Here is a 15,581-nt window from a genome sequence, read left to right as displayed (position 1 = left end):
TGACCTTTGCATATCAAGTTTGAAGACATAAGGCAAAAGTACAGGCAGCTGTCACCTAGCATAAATCTCACCTCCTGAGCATGAGATTGCCAACATCAAAATCATGCTAAGAACAACTCCTGGCTCCTCAGTAAACTCAGCAACTGCTTTAATTCGTATGTAATTGAATGGTGCCAGCTAATTATTAGAAACATAATACCCTGTTACATAATCACAACAGCCTCAATAAATGTGGTTTGAGTTATTATGTAGTACTTCATTAATAGACAATAAACACACTCATAAATCTAAATTAAATCCTCATTTGGTAGGTGCTTCATTTTGAAGGGGCATCAGAACATGTCACTGAAGTCAAATATCAGCATATTTAAAGTCACATGATGAATCGTTGTCCAGATGTTTCTTCAGATCTTGTTGAAGGGACAAGTGGAAGAATGTCCTTGGAGAACAGCTTCATACAGCGCAGTCTCCTCTGTTGCTCACACATTCTTTCTGAAGGTCGCTTCCGAGCAAGATGCTCATGAGGATCTGAAGCAACAGCCTGATGGTGTATGCGCGTGTTAGTATTTCAAGCTGGATGACCATCCACTTCCTCCTGTGAGATCCCATGAATAAAGGAAACAGAAACAGAGAGACTGAAAAAGCCAAGAAATAAATCATTTATAACAACCAATTTAGAAAATGTCTGATTTAGACAGCCAGTTCTACTAGATTAATTTCTCCCAGGTCAGTTCTGAGAGTAGTAAGGAGAAATCGGAAACTATTTGGATGCTTTGTTTTAGTGTTCAATAAAGGAGACAATAAAGATCAGACTAATGGGAGAACACAAAAGAAAGCTTACTTAGATGAAATGAAAGCAGAATAAGAATGTGTGTAAATGCTAGGATACAGCCTAAGCTCAATTCTTAGGTAGTTGGTTGTAGCAGAAATGCTGAGTCATGGCCTGAACCAGTGATTGAGCACCTGGTGGGAAGGCAGGGCCAACCCAATGGAGCTCAGGTGCAAACAATGCATTGAAGGGATGGGACCAGGATCCATCTCTTCCAGACCTCATTTAAGGGTTGGCAGTGGAAGTGAGGGATCTCATGGGAGATCCCTATGTACTTGAGGTCTTCTGAAGGTATGCAGTTTCTTTTCTTTATTTCTTTTGCTATGGGTGTTGTGTTTGGCTATATCCTTGTGTGCTGTAGTCTGGGCCCTTGCTGCTCTGCTGTCATTGCTGTGCTTTTCATTTATGGTAGTGGAAGAAATAGAATACTTGAAGTAATGAGACTCATTAAGTATCACTGACCTACCTACTGAATGCTGGCTTAAACTAGGTCTGCTTAGAAGCTAGAATATAATCAGCATCTTCTAGTAGAATTAATGGATGCCACAGTACTTCCTGAACAGAAGATATGTGTGATTTATTTACTTTTGCTAATACATATAGGATGTTATTGTTTGCAGCAAAAGAAAAACTTCCTCAGCCCTAGGTTTACAGCCACATTGTGTGCCAGGGACTGTCAGCCAGTGCTGGTAACAAGCCCTAAATTTCAGTCCAAAGCTTGCTGTTTAGGAAGGAAGATACTCAGCCTGTAATGCTGGTGTCCTGGTCACTTGGACTACTAGCACTTCCTTTGGGAACTTGTTCAAGCAGTAGATCACATGCAGGCTTGGAAGAGAATTTCTCACATACTTCAAGCTCTGAATGGTCTAGTAGAGATTTTAATAAAATGCAGATTTGCTTGTATTTCTGCGTGCAACTGACATGTTCCTGGCATTGCTGAAATGTGTTTGAGTCAACACTATAGTTCTCATCCCTAAATCCATCACTATCTTTGATCTTTGTCTACCATGGAAACACGTACCTCCCTTCCCTGCTTCTCCAGTACGTAGGATGCTGTTGGTGTGAATGGAACACATTAACAGTGAAACAGGAAACACCTTCAAATGTAGAATGCAGGGATATGCCAAACTCTTCAGCAAATGCAGAAGGCATGGGGATCACAAGAGGGCAGATACAACCTTGTGGAATTAAATCCTTATCTGCATTTAGGGCTTGATCCAAGGTGTTGCTAGAGTTGATGGAAAAAATCTGATTGACTTCAAATAAGGTCTTTATTCCAAAAAGGAGAGAAAGTTTGGGGGGTGGGGAGAGGGAGGAAGAACAAAGCATTAAAAAGCCAAAGCAAGAGAAGAGATAAATAACATTTACCCAAAACAAACCAGATGTTTCACCTCAAATCCACTTTCTGTTTCCATGAGAATAAAGACAAAGAAAATAATGGCTGTTGGGTGTTTCTTTGGGTTAGACAGCAGGGAACCAACCAGTGAAAGACTCTGATACACGTGGCCTTCACAGGCTTCCTGTGTCATAAATGAGTCATGACAGTAGCATACTCATAAATATATTGGAAAGAATAATGTTAGTCTAAATGGTTTAATTCAAGCAGTCAGAGACAATAAAATGCAAGAAACATCTTCAGCTTGTCTGAAACGCCATGTCCTTCATTTTTCGTATAAAAGGAATGTATTTAATACAAATATTTATATAAATATGTTATATACATAAGGAAAGTTCTTAATTCCGTTTTCTGCCTCAATCAGCCATGTGTTTGGTAAGCCACAGGGACACAGGGGTTTGCTGACTTGAGCTATTGAAGTTACAGTCTCTGTGGTGCTTTTAATATTGCTGAGGAAGCAGTCACCATAATTTCCCAAGCAGAGATGACAGGATGGAGCAGAGATGTAAGCTGCATTTGGGAGGGCCGGGGGGGAGGGGGGGTGTGCTCAGTCACACTGCTTTCATGGGACTTGCCAGTGGTCACTGAACCACAGCTGAGCTGGGAATAGGACCTTTGGGTCTTCTTGTCATCCTTCAGTACCTCCCAGGAGCTGAGGATGAATATAAGGCCTTTGTTTTTCCTGCATTTGCAGGCAATAGCAAGATTATCTTCATTTGAGTGTGATGAGGAGCCTTCAGGAAATGGAGGGTCTTCGAGTTCTCAATCCTCTATATGGTTCAATGTCAGGATTTGGGCAAAGGGAAATACATTTGGACACAGTTCCCTAGAAAGCCCCATCAATCCATGCTTTGAAAATTCAGGCAATGCAATAGCATCTAATTTTTTTTTCCCTTGCATAAAAGTCTTTGCTTTACCATTGCTTTTAAAGCTACCACTGAAATGGCTCAACGTGAAATTTTCCATTGCAGAACATCTGCTTCAAAATAGTTTCCTTTGAAGTTTCAGCTAGAACAGTTCAATTCCCAAGTGAAGAAGGCATCTTTTTGCTCAAATGAGGCGGCGGGGGGGGGGGGAAGAAACAAACGTAATCATTCTGAAGAAAAGCCTTGAAAATGCCTTTACTTAGAATAGGAATATAACATTTGACAAAACAACTACTCTGCACTCACAGATAGCACTTGCCCCACCAACGTGAAAACCAAAAACCTGTGTAAATATGGTCAAGTTATAAACTTCAGGAAAAACCCACCAAAAAAAAAAAAACCAAACTGAAATTTACCAGTGTTTGGCAGCTCATATTTTCAGGCGATGAGCACATTCTGTGATCCCACTGCTGCTCTTATATATGCAACTGCTTCTGATTTGCACATCAGCTGAGCTGGTCTTTAGTGTGCAGGGCTGTTAGGGATAACTGTGGTACTGCAGGGCAGGAAGACAGTATCATCTGTGCACCCATTTCTTCTCCTGTTAGCAACTGTGCAGACCACACATTAGGCAAATGCAAGCAAGAGTGTGTGAAGACTGATAAATCATGGAAAAAGAGAAGGGGGGAAAAAAAGCTGAGCAAAGCTCGATAAGGATACCTTTACATCTGGTTTTTCTGAAATTGAGTGCTTCATTTTGCTGCTTTCCTGTAATTTTTCTTTCTCCTGCTTTGGCTGTCACGGGTCCCTGAAACACTGAAGGCTGAAATCTAGATTGAAGATAGGAGGAAAACCTTTTTATCTGTAGCAGGTCCCCAACCCCCACACAAATTATTTTTTGTTTGTTTGTTTTCAGAAAGGAGATGGGAGTATTCAGGGTGTCCCACTGCCAGCATTTTAATGGAGAATTTGTCTTTCTCCCCACCCTTTTCTGGGTAAGATGGGTGAAGTTTCTTTTGCAAGAACAGCCTCTGGCTGCCCTTCTGGTAGCCTAGTTTGTTTGGCTTTGCTCTTGGGTAACTGCCTGCATGCAAGCAAAAGCATGGAAGCAGAAAGCAAGCAGCAAGCTGATGCAATGGACAGAGCCCTTTGGGATCAACTTTACGAGATCTAAGCAAAATCAAATAAAATTGAAACAAGCTCTACCAAGCACAAGCTAGTGGACAGGATTCCCCTCTTTCTGCATCCAATTAGAACTGAACTAAAGGCAGGGCATCTACAGGGCAGAATTTGTGCCCAGGTGATTGTCAGATGCTGCTCTGAACACTGGGTGGCTGGGGAGGGTAACCATGCATATGAAGATAATGAGCTGTCTGCAGAGCTCAAGGTGCAGTACAGAGAGCTGTATTCCTGCTATTCTGGTATCATGGAGGTCGCTGTATTAAGAATTTTAATATACCTAATTCCTGTGCTGCAAATGTACATGAAGTGTGAACCTGTTAGAAGAGCTGGGGCTGATAATGTCAGGTTCCACAGTGTGCCGTGTCAGCTCCCTCCTCCCTCTCTTTTGGGATGTATAGAGAGGAGTTTCTCCAAAGCCAGAGCTTGCTCTTTTTGGCACAGAGTGTAGAACCATTCCCCTAGATTTGGAGCTGATTGAATTACAAACTCCATACCACAAGTAACAAGAGAGTGCCTTAACAACAGTGATGGACAGCAGTTCCTCTCCTTTCACAGCCTCTGTCCCTGTAGACTACTAACAGCCCACTCTAAACTCAAACACTTCCACCTCCAGCTTTTAATTTATTTCTTCAGAGAAGAGTTTTTCACTTTTCAGAGGAAATTCCTGAAGACCCTCTGTATAAAACCCACTACATGCTGCATTCCACAGGTCTCACTAGAATTTGTGCTGCTTTGTTTTGCCTTTGAAAGCCTGCTCTGAGCTTCAAAAAGGAAAGGGAAATGATTGGAGTATTTGTGTCTTGCAGAAGCTGAAGTGAGGTGTGCTTATTTTTAATACAGGATAAGGGATTCTTTTGACAATATCCATTCATTCTACCAATGACTGGATTAAAAAAAAAAGTCTTTATTACCCCTCCAGTGGCTGCTGCACAAATTATTTTCACAGATGGATGAGGGTCTGTTTCAAATTGCAACAGCACTACAAATCAGAGCATTGCTCTGATTTTGGGTTATCTCCTTCCACCAGTAGAGAATGAATCCACCATTTTTTCCTGAATTGTCTACATTTTCCCCTTCTAACCTTGCACACTTGTTACACTTAATGTATAATTACGGCTACTCCTGTTCAAGAATGATGAAGCAGATGCAGGAGACAGCTTACTAAAAGTGGAGTTAAGCTTTTATTTAGTACTAGGCTGAAGTCATTCATCAGGAGGAGAAAAGGGGTATTACAGCTGGAGTGAAATGTTTGCTCAAAAATGTGTAGGGATAAACTTGCTCGTAGTAGAGTGTCAGGTGGAAAATGTGGAGAAAATATTTTAAAGTAACAGGAGTTGTAAATTCTTCTAGCAGAAGAAAGTGTGAGAAATGGTTGCAGTTGGAAGAGTTGGGACTTCCCAGACATGTCTGACACTCTTAACAGAGAGCTACACATGATGGCCTGAGGTCTTTCCTGGTTCTGAATTTAATATTCAGCTGTCTTTCACTGACATCCATTCCAGGTCCAGATCAGGGAGTTGACCTTCTTCAGGGCAGCCCTGTTTAAGTTCTTCTTGAACATTCATGTTCATCTCTCAGTTCCACATCTCTGGAAAGACGTAGATGTGTATTTCCAATATGCTGCCAGTCTACTGGGCAGCAGGCTGCATCCAGGTCTATTGACAAGCATATTCATGGCCAAAATTAAAGTCCCCATCATTTCAAAATCTTTAAATTTGGAGTCCATGGGGGAAGTTTAGCAGGAGATAACTTTTGAATACTGGGCACGTAACAAAAATAAAAAGTTCATTTCTAATCTTATAAATGTTCAAATCAAGAGGAAGGAAACTGCTGAGTGTTTAGACCACTAAATGAAGTACAGAGAGCTGGTGTTCATGAAGGGTATTATATTGCAAGCTAAAGATCTTTATCTTCTCATGATGGAAAAGCTGAGCCTGAAGTCAATAGAAGTTTCATCAGGACCGACCCCTTGTATTTACTGCAAGTGTGCATTCCTGGCAGGAAAGATGCCCCTATCATAAAAGAGTGGAATTCCTTTTAAAGCTCCTCTGGCATTGGAGCACGCATCCTATTTTCCAATATTTTTAAGCAGTTTTCTGTCTCACCTTCATTACTGGGAAGATTTTGAGTGATCTTGTGTCTCCCTTTCCTTATCTGAGAAGGTGCTTAAACCTGTACTGTGGTCCAGTGTTGTGTTGCTACCTCAATGCCTCAGGAAGTCCTAAGGGGGTGGGGGGGAGGAAGACTTGCAGGAAGATGAGATAATTTTTTAGAAACTTTAATTCAGAAAAAAAAAAATAATTTGAGAAACGCAAGCATTTGGACTACAAACCAGGTGAATCTTCATGTTATTGCTTATGTAAGCACAGAACTGTATGGGCTCTGTGCCTTACTCAGTATAGAACTAACACTCAAGCTATGCTGATCAATTTACCCACTATCCAAATGCTCTGGATATCCAAAATCCACAGCTATCATTTACTGTATTGGATAAAGTGAAAAGCTTTCAAAAAACTGATTGTAGAGGCTTTTAAATTTAAATCAGTGTAGTTCACATCTGCCAACTCTGCCCCTGCAGACCTTACGTAGGGGAGCCTCACCCCAGAACATTAAAGGAAAACTATTTCAGCCAATCAAATCTATTTGTGCATACATTTATAAACTGACATGATTTTTGAGCTACTAAATTTAGGTTTAGATCAAGCCTCCAACTTGGAAGTCACTAGGACTTGGTACAACGTGATCTGAAATATGCAGGGACAAACATTTTTTTATCTTAACCCTTACATCCAAAGGAAGTGTCAGTTCAGTGGTCACATTATCCATCTGTTTCTCTTCCCCTGCCAATTTCAGCCAGTTTCAACATTGCTTGATAGAAATACAATTTTACTTGTATTGGAAAGCTGTTGTGATCAGAGAGACACCTGGCTTGCACTCATGTTGGTAAGTCAACCTTAAGAAAATCAAGCTATCCACACAGAAGAATGGATTTTTAATTTATTTTTATTTTGTGAGGTCTCCCATTCTGAGTCACTTGTTTTCTTAATGAACAGTGAAAACCAGAAGTACAGCACGAACTCTTTAGAAAGGAGGAGAGGTAAGGAGCTACTGCATGAGCATAGCAACACAGGATCATCTTGCTTAAAAAACATTTCACTGTTTTGAAATAGCACACAAAGTCATAAAAAAAAAAAAGCAATGGGCTGTGCCAAAAAGCATCCAGAAGAGAAGAGGCAAGGAAAGAACAGAGAAGGAACAGTGGAAATAAATCTTTCTAAACAAAGTGACAAGTCCAAAAATAATGAGAACTAAAGTTCAAAGAAGAAATCTAAACTGAAGTAAAGAGAGAACAACCATACACAGCCGTGGGAGGGGTGCACACATGCTGGTCAGGGGGCGCATAGCAAACATCCTCAGCTAGCATGACGGATTCAAACTGGGATATTAGCACTTGTTAGAGGCTTTTTTAGAAGTCCACGTTTATTTACCCTGCTACCAGGTCTGGCCTTCAAAATTTTCAGATCCCATCAAACACCATCTGGATTGTTTTCTCCCTGTGTACTCGATTGAGTTTCCAAAGCTTTTCTAGCCTGTGCAGTGACAGCATCCCATACTTAACATTTTGATGCCCTCTGAGTTGGTGGCAACTGGGTGGTCGGCTGATCCATTGTGTTTTCTCTCCCTTAGCCGCACTTCCCAACAGCTTCCCCTCTCACCTTTTATTCTTTCCACAATCAGGATGGAAAGAAACAAAAAGCTGTACGAACTGCACACACATCACACAGAGGATGTGGTTAAAGGCAGAGCATTTAACCATAGCTTCTGAAAGGACCACAGGGTCGCAGGTAGTGGGTTAGCTTCTTAGGAAGGCACTACATTCCTTTGTTGTTTTTTTTTTTTTCCCCAGCAGAATAAATACAACACAGGTGACTGTAGTACAAGTGTCTTCCCCACAGGATTTAATACCCTTAGAGGAAGCTCATTTAGCAGCGTGAACTGTATACAGAGCTTGCAGTTCTTTGCAAGGACAGATTAGAAATTAAAGAAAGGGGTGCTGAGTCACTGAGCCTTACTTTGGGTGCCTCTCTGTTCCAAAAAAGAAAAAGTTATTTCCTTTTCCAGTTATTTCCTTTGGAGCACTCAGGGCAGGCAAATAGCTTTCATGCATACCAAGCTGGGCTACATTCGTTGTTACAGGCAACCTAACCTTCCCACTTGCTGCAAGGAGAGGTTCCTTTAGTAGCACCTCATATGGGTTTAAAACTTTGTAACTCCTTCACTTTGGATGCTTTGCTCTTCACCCTTTGATTCAAAACGTAGACACTAAAGCAGCAAGAGGTAGACAGATTTTAAAAAGTTTTTTTTTTTTTTTTTTTTGAGATAAAATTTGTTAGAGAAGAAATAAGAGCTAGCCTGAAGCACTATTCTCAGTAGTAAATTAGCAGCCTCTTACTGATAACTTGTTCCTTTTCTGCCTCCCTTCAGATTCATGCAGCATAGACACTGAGTGGCTATAGCTAGTAACAAAGCTTGCCTACAAAGAAAGTGGTATCACTATGACACATGCTGATTTTCCTCCATTCTCTTAAAGAGAGGTCTCATTTTGTTGCAGCAGACCAGTAGCAATAGCTCTGCTATTGCAGAAATAGCAGGAGAAACTGTTTTTTAAAACTTCTCCTCCAAGTTAAGCACTTTCTTTTCCTCTTTACATTCCTCCCCCTCCTACTACCAAGCTCTTTCTTTAGTAAGGCGTCCTGTAAGCTCCAAGTTGGTCTGTGCTGAGGGTTAATATAACAGCAATAAGCTGCAGACACTGAAGATAACATTAATGATCTACAGATGTTGCCAGGCCCAGCTTTGATTTAATAGCAATGAGGCAGGGGGAAGGGACCTTTCATAGGAAGAGTAGGTTTGGGAAGAAGGAAAAAAAAAGGGGGGGGGGGCGGCTCCAGAAACTTTGTGGTACTGGATAAAGAATTGTGTTTCAGTTATTTTTTTTAACCCTCAGGAACTTTTTCTATGCTATGGAGTCCAGCTTTGCATGGCGCATGTCTAACTGTATATATGGTCCTTCTCTTATAAAACTGATTAGATATAGAATAGCCAGGCTATTTTTCTGGAGTTTAGATCTAAAGTAGATTGAGGGTAAATGGGGTGTCTAAGCTAATCTTTCTTTGTTGTGCCTTGAAAAGGTTAAATCTGCAAGAGCCCTGGGCTAAATCACAGCACAACTGGTAGAACAGCTATCTTAGTGACAAGGGCTAGATGGCTCAAATGCTTAGAAATCTAGGCATGAAATGCAATTTATTAAGGCCTGAACTTCTGCTTTTCTGTTACCCTGGACGAAAGGGTAGTTCTTCTAAATAATGTGTGCTGGTTTTCCTGATGAAACAGGAGACTAAGCTATCTGAGTTACTAAATCAGTTGTGGAGAAACAACAGAAATGTCTTTATTTTTGCTTTGTAGTGGCAGAAGAAAGAGACATATGTTGGTTGACTTTTTTCTGCATTGATTGCTTACAGTCCTTGTTATAAAGACTGGCAGTTTTATTATTGCATCTCCTCAAAATAACAGTGCTCTACATAAGAGAGAAGGGAAGAAAGACTTCTGACTTTGAATATTATCTGTATTAAAGTAATTCCCACAGGCACTGACAAAATCCAGGACTCTTTATGCTGAGTGAGGTAGGAATGCAGGATAAGAGATAGCTCTCTTGTAATGTTAATATTTGCTTATGCTGTAATGAGACGAGTCATGGGGATGGGAGGGGGATTGGAGCTGAGGATCATGTGGGAGAGGCTGAAGTGCAAGTGGACTAAGTGATGTGCCAGATGTCACATGAGAATTTTGAGGCAGAATCAGGAGATTAACTTGAACCTCTTAAGTCCAACTTTGTGTACTTCATCAAATCTCTATTCCTTTTTTTTTTCCCTTTAAAGGGCTCTAATAGTGCCTAAACACTGTCTCAGCTCACTAAAGCTAGTAGCTGCAAGTAATTCAATAACACAAATGTTCTGACAAAGTCATTTTTAGCTTGTTAATTATTCCCAATCACACATTCTTTCCCCTTTAAGTGGAGCTAGATGACATCAAAGCTGTTTGAGGGATGGAGGAACACTTGAAGTATTAGCAAGAACAATGGAACAGTCTACTCAATTTTATTCCAATTTATTTAAAGGGGAAAAAGCTGGATTTTGGCCAACCTTTATCTTAAGAACTGATAATAGGAAATTATTGGAGTTCTGCTCTTAGTCTTGCTGTGTTTGTGCAAGCCATTCTTGTGGAAGTCTTAGGTTATCAGTCTCTGCTTTTTTATATTGATAGGCTTGAAAGGGACATTTGGGGCTGAAAAACATTGCTTGGAGGTGACAGTGGTCTCAAACTCACTGGGTCCCAATAAAGGTTCTATTGCACTTGACTGACAGGCTGGTATAGAGCTGAGGAGGATGCAGTTATGGAGTCAAATATGGAAAGAAGGATCCCCCTGGGAATTAAAGGCTGCATTGCTCGAAGCTGTCTATAAAGACAGAACCCAGAAGCAGGAAGGGGAGCAGTAGGATAGAGAACCAGTATCTAGAGCATCCAACTAGGATGAAGAATGCTGCTGGGGGTTCTGTTCATAAGCTTCAGGACTTTACAGCATTCCACTTCCAGCTGAGCCCCACAATTCACTGGTGGAGTTGCCTTTTTGGTCCTGACTTTCTGAAGCCTACTAAGAAGTCATGGACTGTGTAAAATAGCGCCTGGACTGACTCTGCTAGAAAATTGCTGTGTTAGGACTGAATCCTATCTTGAATTCGTTTCAGCTACACAGGTGTTTTAGAACTGGATTGAGCTGTGTTAACCCCTTAATGAGGACTTAGGCACACTCAGTAAAGAGGAGCATAGTGAAGTATGTTACTGCCCTCTCCTTCACCTTTCTACCAGCGCTGATTTGGTAGAAGAGGGCAAGAAAGTATTCACTGGAGAAGTAGAGATTTCTCTCTTTTTCAGTGTTTCTTTGATGCAGGCATATGAAGAACATCTGGCTGAGTCATGCAAGGCCTAAATGCAAGTTTAGTGAATCACCTTACTGCAGGTCTAGGTAGAAGCTGAAGAAAAATTGGACAAAGTGAGATGCAACAGATCATGTTTTTGTTTGCAAAGAGGCATTTGTGGAGCTGCTTGTATTATCATCCTAACCAAGCAACTCAATCTTTGGGCTATGTTTTTTAGCAGGGGAAATCCATAAGTAGATTTTTTTCTTAACATTATTGACAAGAAACATGCATGGAGAATATTACACGTATAGATATCAGCGCCACTGAAATGAAAATAAGACTGTAAAGTACATTCGAGTGACTGAATGCATTTTATTTCTTTTCAGATCAAAACTGCATGAAACGTCAACAGCAGAGCAGTTGAATTTCGTAGGTGAGTGGCATCATTTTATACCAATTTCTGCATTTCTGGTTACTGGCTCAGCTGTCACAGTAACGTGATCAAATCACAGCTCTGCTTCTTTTTCAATTTCATGATTTGCTGTTCAGATCAGAAGCTCTTGAGCTCCTGTTTTGATTTAAAAAAAAAAAAAAAAAAGGACTCAAGATTAGGTTAATTTTCTGAATGAACAGTCTTAAATCTGATGTCTACAAAAAAGGCAACCTTAAAGTGATAAAGGTATTTGGTCAATGTACTCCAATACTATGTAACAATAGGGATCTTTGAAATATAACTCATTAGGTAACCAGTGATGAGAGCTTGTGGATATGGAGACTGCTGCAGAATTCTGGCTTTAGTAAATAGAGCTTTGTTCAGCAATGTTAAAAAATCATTGGGTTTCACAAGTGATATTTTATTCCAACTCTCCTGTAGGTTGTCACTGCAATAGAGGTCAAATCCAGCCTTAAAGCTCAGTATAATCACTTCAGGTGGGAATGTGGATATAAGGCTATAGTGGAAATGCTAAGTCACAGCTTGAAGCAATGACTGAGCACCTTGGTGGGAAGACAGGGCCAACCCAGGGCAGCTCAGGTGCCTGCAGTGCATTGAGTGACCAGAAGGGGTGGAGCCAGGATCTAACCCTTCCCAGACCCTATTTAAGGGTAAGCAGTGGAGGTGAGGGGGTCTCTCTTGAGATCCCTGCCTACCTGAAGCCTTCCAGAGGTGAACTGCTTCTTTCCTTTGTATTTGTGTCCACAGCTGTCATGTTTGAGCTTATCCTCACTTGCTGCAGTCTGGGGCTTTGCTACTACACTGCCACTGTTGTTCTTTCCGTCACGTCATAGTGTTATAAAGGCTTATCACTCTTCCAGAATTTATTGAGTTTTGCAAAACCCAGAATGAATTTCGCAGATTGAGATAGCATGCTTTGGAAAACAAACAAACAAACAAAAAAAAAAAACAAAAAACAAACCCACATACAAAACAGAACTAGGAGATTGGTAACAAACCAATTCAGACAGAAATCGTCCTCTAGAAAGCAGTCCTACCAAAGTGGAGACTATAACACAGCTGTACAGAAAACAGTGCTAAGAGTCTGAAGTTTTAGTAGGGCACAATGCGGGTAGCTTGAACTTGAAGCAAATGCAGAAATCAGACAGGAATAAAATAGCTTAATTCTGCTCTTATGAGCACTAGTGTAAGCCTGGGCCTATTGCAAGAAAGCCCTAGTTTAAAAGAGACTCTATGACTACGCCAGGATCTCAGGATGATGCATCTCCAAGGTACCTTTTTGCATACCAGGGTAGCACCCTAACACTGACATAAATTAGGAGGGCCCAGGAATGCTGTGAGCTAAATGACAGCTGTGGCCTTGGCTAGTCTTCCATGGTGAAGGTGTAGACTTTATTGATTGAGCACTAAGGCTTCACACCCATACCAACAAAAAGGAGACAGGAGAAGAGGACTGTGCTGCTGAAGAACCACTAGCTGGATCTAGGCAATGCACAAAGATGTTTTTAGACATGAGCATGGGCTCTTTGGAAGTGGATCTGAGCAAGTAGAAGAAAGAGGCAAAGTGCCTGCCGCACCCTGAACTGAAGGTATGACACCTAGCAGTAGGGAATAAAAGCATCTGGAAACTGCTTGGAAAATGGCTTTGTGTTTGGTTCTGGATCCATCTGTGATTTGTTTCACCAGAACCAGTTTTTGATATATGAAATCATGACCTATACGTTTGTCTGTATCTGAGAGGGAACAATAACATTGCAGCAGACCTGAAAGAGGATTAATCTTGTTCCTAGTGGCATTTTCTCATCCAATAATTCTTTTGTCCTTAGAGTTAAAAAAGAATAATATTATCTTGCACCTTCTTCCTTCCCATGGTGATGGGATTTTGTTCCAGTAGGAATCTCCTGCAGAGGGCCACCAGAATATAGTTTAAAAAAAAAAAAAAAAAAAAAAAAAAAAGTTATTTTAAAAAGATCAAAACATCCAGAAGGAATTATCTTGGCTGCCCTTTAAAAATCTTCCTTTCTCATCTTCTTCCTTTCTTATTTTTTCTCATTCCCCTCCCATAAAATGAAGCTTTCTTGGCAGAAATGGTTGCAGATCTGAAATGTATGAGCTTAAGGCAATTTGATGATGTGTAGTTTATAACTCCTGTAGCCTTTCCAAGCTGAGATTTTGCCTAAAAGATAAGAATTTTCTTAATATATCGAGTAAATTTAGGACATCAGAACAAACAGAAGGGGGAAGTGGGAAGAAATGCAAAAGATGTTGGATTTCAAGCATGGCCCTGGAGTTTCTTCTGAATTCAGCATCTAGTTGAGGTCGACCCAGTCTTCCGTGTCTATGAAGTTTTAGTCTGTGACTGTAGGAGAAAACATTCTCTCCAGCACTGCTGGTCTCTGGCATAGTGTTCAGGATCAGATAGAGGCTTTAGATATGCTTATGGTGGCTTAATGTAGGCATAGGTGGATGTAATGGCATCCAGATATGGAAATGTTGAAAATAGATTGTCCTCACCAAGGAATTTGTCCTAAGGGAAGAGCAAATTGTTTGTTTAGTTATGTTGCTGTAACATGGCAAGAGGTCACTGCCTGTTAGTTGTGAGTGGATACCATGGGACCCCAGCTGCTCTCTCCATTCTTTTATTGCTAAAAACAATTGGAAAGACAGTCTGGCTACCTAGTTCTTATTTGGTGGTGTTGTTGGGAAAGATAGAAATATTTTGATTCCTACTTTCTGAGACAGATTCTATTTTGTCAGATTTTCATTGTGGTGGAAAAAATGCATCAGGTAGAGACTGAACAGCTAGGATTTCTCTGTAGTTCCATAGCTGTCTGGATAGCCAGCCACAGGTGAATGGATTGAGACTTCAGTTTTGCTGTCTCTACAATGGCAAACTGAAATCATCTGCTTTTATAACTAGCAGGGTGATGAGGACTATCTGATAATAATCTTTCAATTATTATTAATTGCTCTTCTACTTTATTTGCTTTTAAAGTATCTATAGTCTTGTCACTTTTTTTTTCTCTCTTCAATGGGGCTCTGTGTGAAGTGATTGTACTGGGACTAATCCAAAGTGCAAGTCTTCCTCCTGCCTTATCATAGTGAAGTGATTTTGTAACAAGTTATCAGCTCAGCAAGGCATGGTTGATTTTGAGTCCTTGGAAATAAGGGACGCAGGGGGAAGATGGAGGAGTGGGAGTAAGTGCCTTCTTTCTCCATGCAGTGACTTGGCAGTGCAGTGTGTTAAGTTCCACACGAAGCAGGATGCCCCAGACTGAGAAACCCCTCATCTAGGAGACTGCGTTTGCCTCCAACTACTACGCAGTGATTCTGCAAGAATGCCTGGACCCAGGGGAGTTTGAGCTCTCTCATATCTCCTGATGTCTGTGGTTAGCATCTTCTGTTCACTCAGGGAGGTGCCTCCTTAGGACCCAGCTGAGAAATGCTGTTGTTGCCTCATTCAGCAATGACTTGCGTTGCATATACCTCCCTGAGGCAGGTCAGGCCTGATGGGATACTGCTTTTATCCCATGGTTTGAACTCTCTCTGGTGGAAAAGGCATTATGTGTCGTCTCCAGTCCTGTGCTAGTGCAGAATTTCCAGTGGTAATCCATTAGAGGAACCTCCTCCTGCTTGCTTTTGTGTCCTGCCCCATATCTATATTTTCCAGAAAATATAAGGGTGAATTTTACTTAAATTAGGAAATAGTTCTTGAAACACCTAGATTTGACTTTTTGAGGCATAAACTATTCCTCAGTGGTATCTTTTTTTTCTCAAAAGCCCAGCTTTGCTCCTCACATAATGTTCCTCACTTACATAATGGATCCATCCTGAATTGCATCCAGCTGAAAGTCAGCCTTTGAAAGATTGGAGG

General features: G+C 40.9%; 1 long non-coding RNA gene across 2 annotated transcripts in view; it reads left to right on the top strand.

The window, feature by feature from the left end:
• Positions 1-1,080: 1,080 nt before the first annotated feature.
• Positions 1,081-15,581, top strand: part of LOC125696986 (uncharacterized) — a 29,675-nt gene continuing 15,174 nt past the window's right edge. The window contains exons 1-2 of one of the 2 annotated variants that reach the window (XR_007378632.1): positions 1,081-1,120; positions 11,640-11,686. This is a non-coding gene — a long non-coding RNA (uncharacterized LOC125696986). Of the gene's footprint in view, positions 1,121-4,022; positions 4,087-11,639; positions 11,687-15,581 lie in introns of those variants that run through there. The other variant, XR_007378633.1, reaches the window with a different exon arrangement.

This window comes from Lagopus muta, chromosome 8, assembly GCF_023343835.1.
Source record: "Lagopus muta isolate bLagMut1 chromosome 8, bLagMut1 primary, whole genome shotgun sequence".
Lineage (NCBI taxonomy): Eukaryota > Metazoa > Chordata > Aves > Galliformes > Phasianidae > Lagopus > Lagopus muta.
This window is presented reverse-complemented; position numbering and strand designations above follow the sequence as displayed.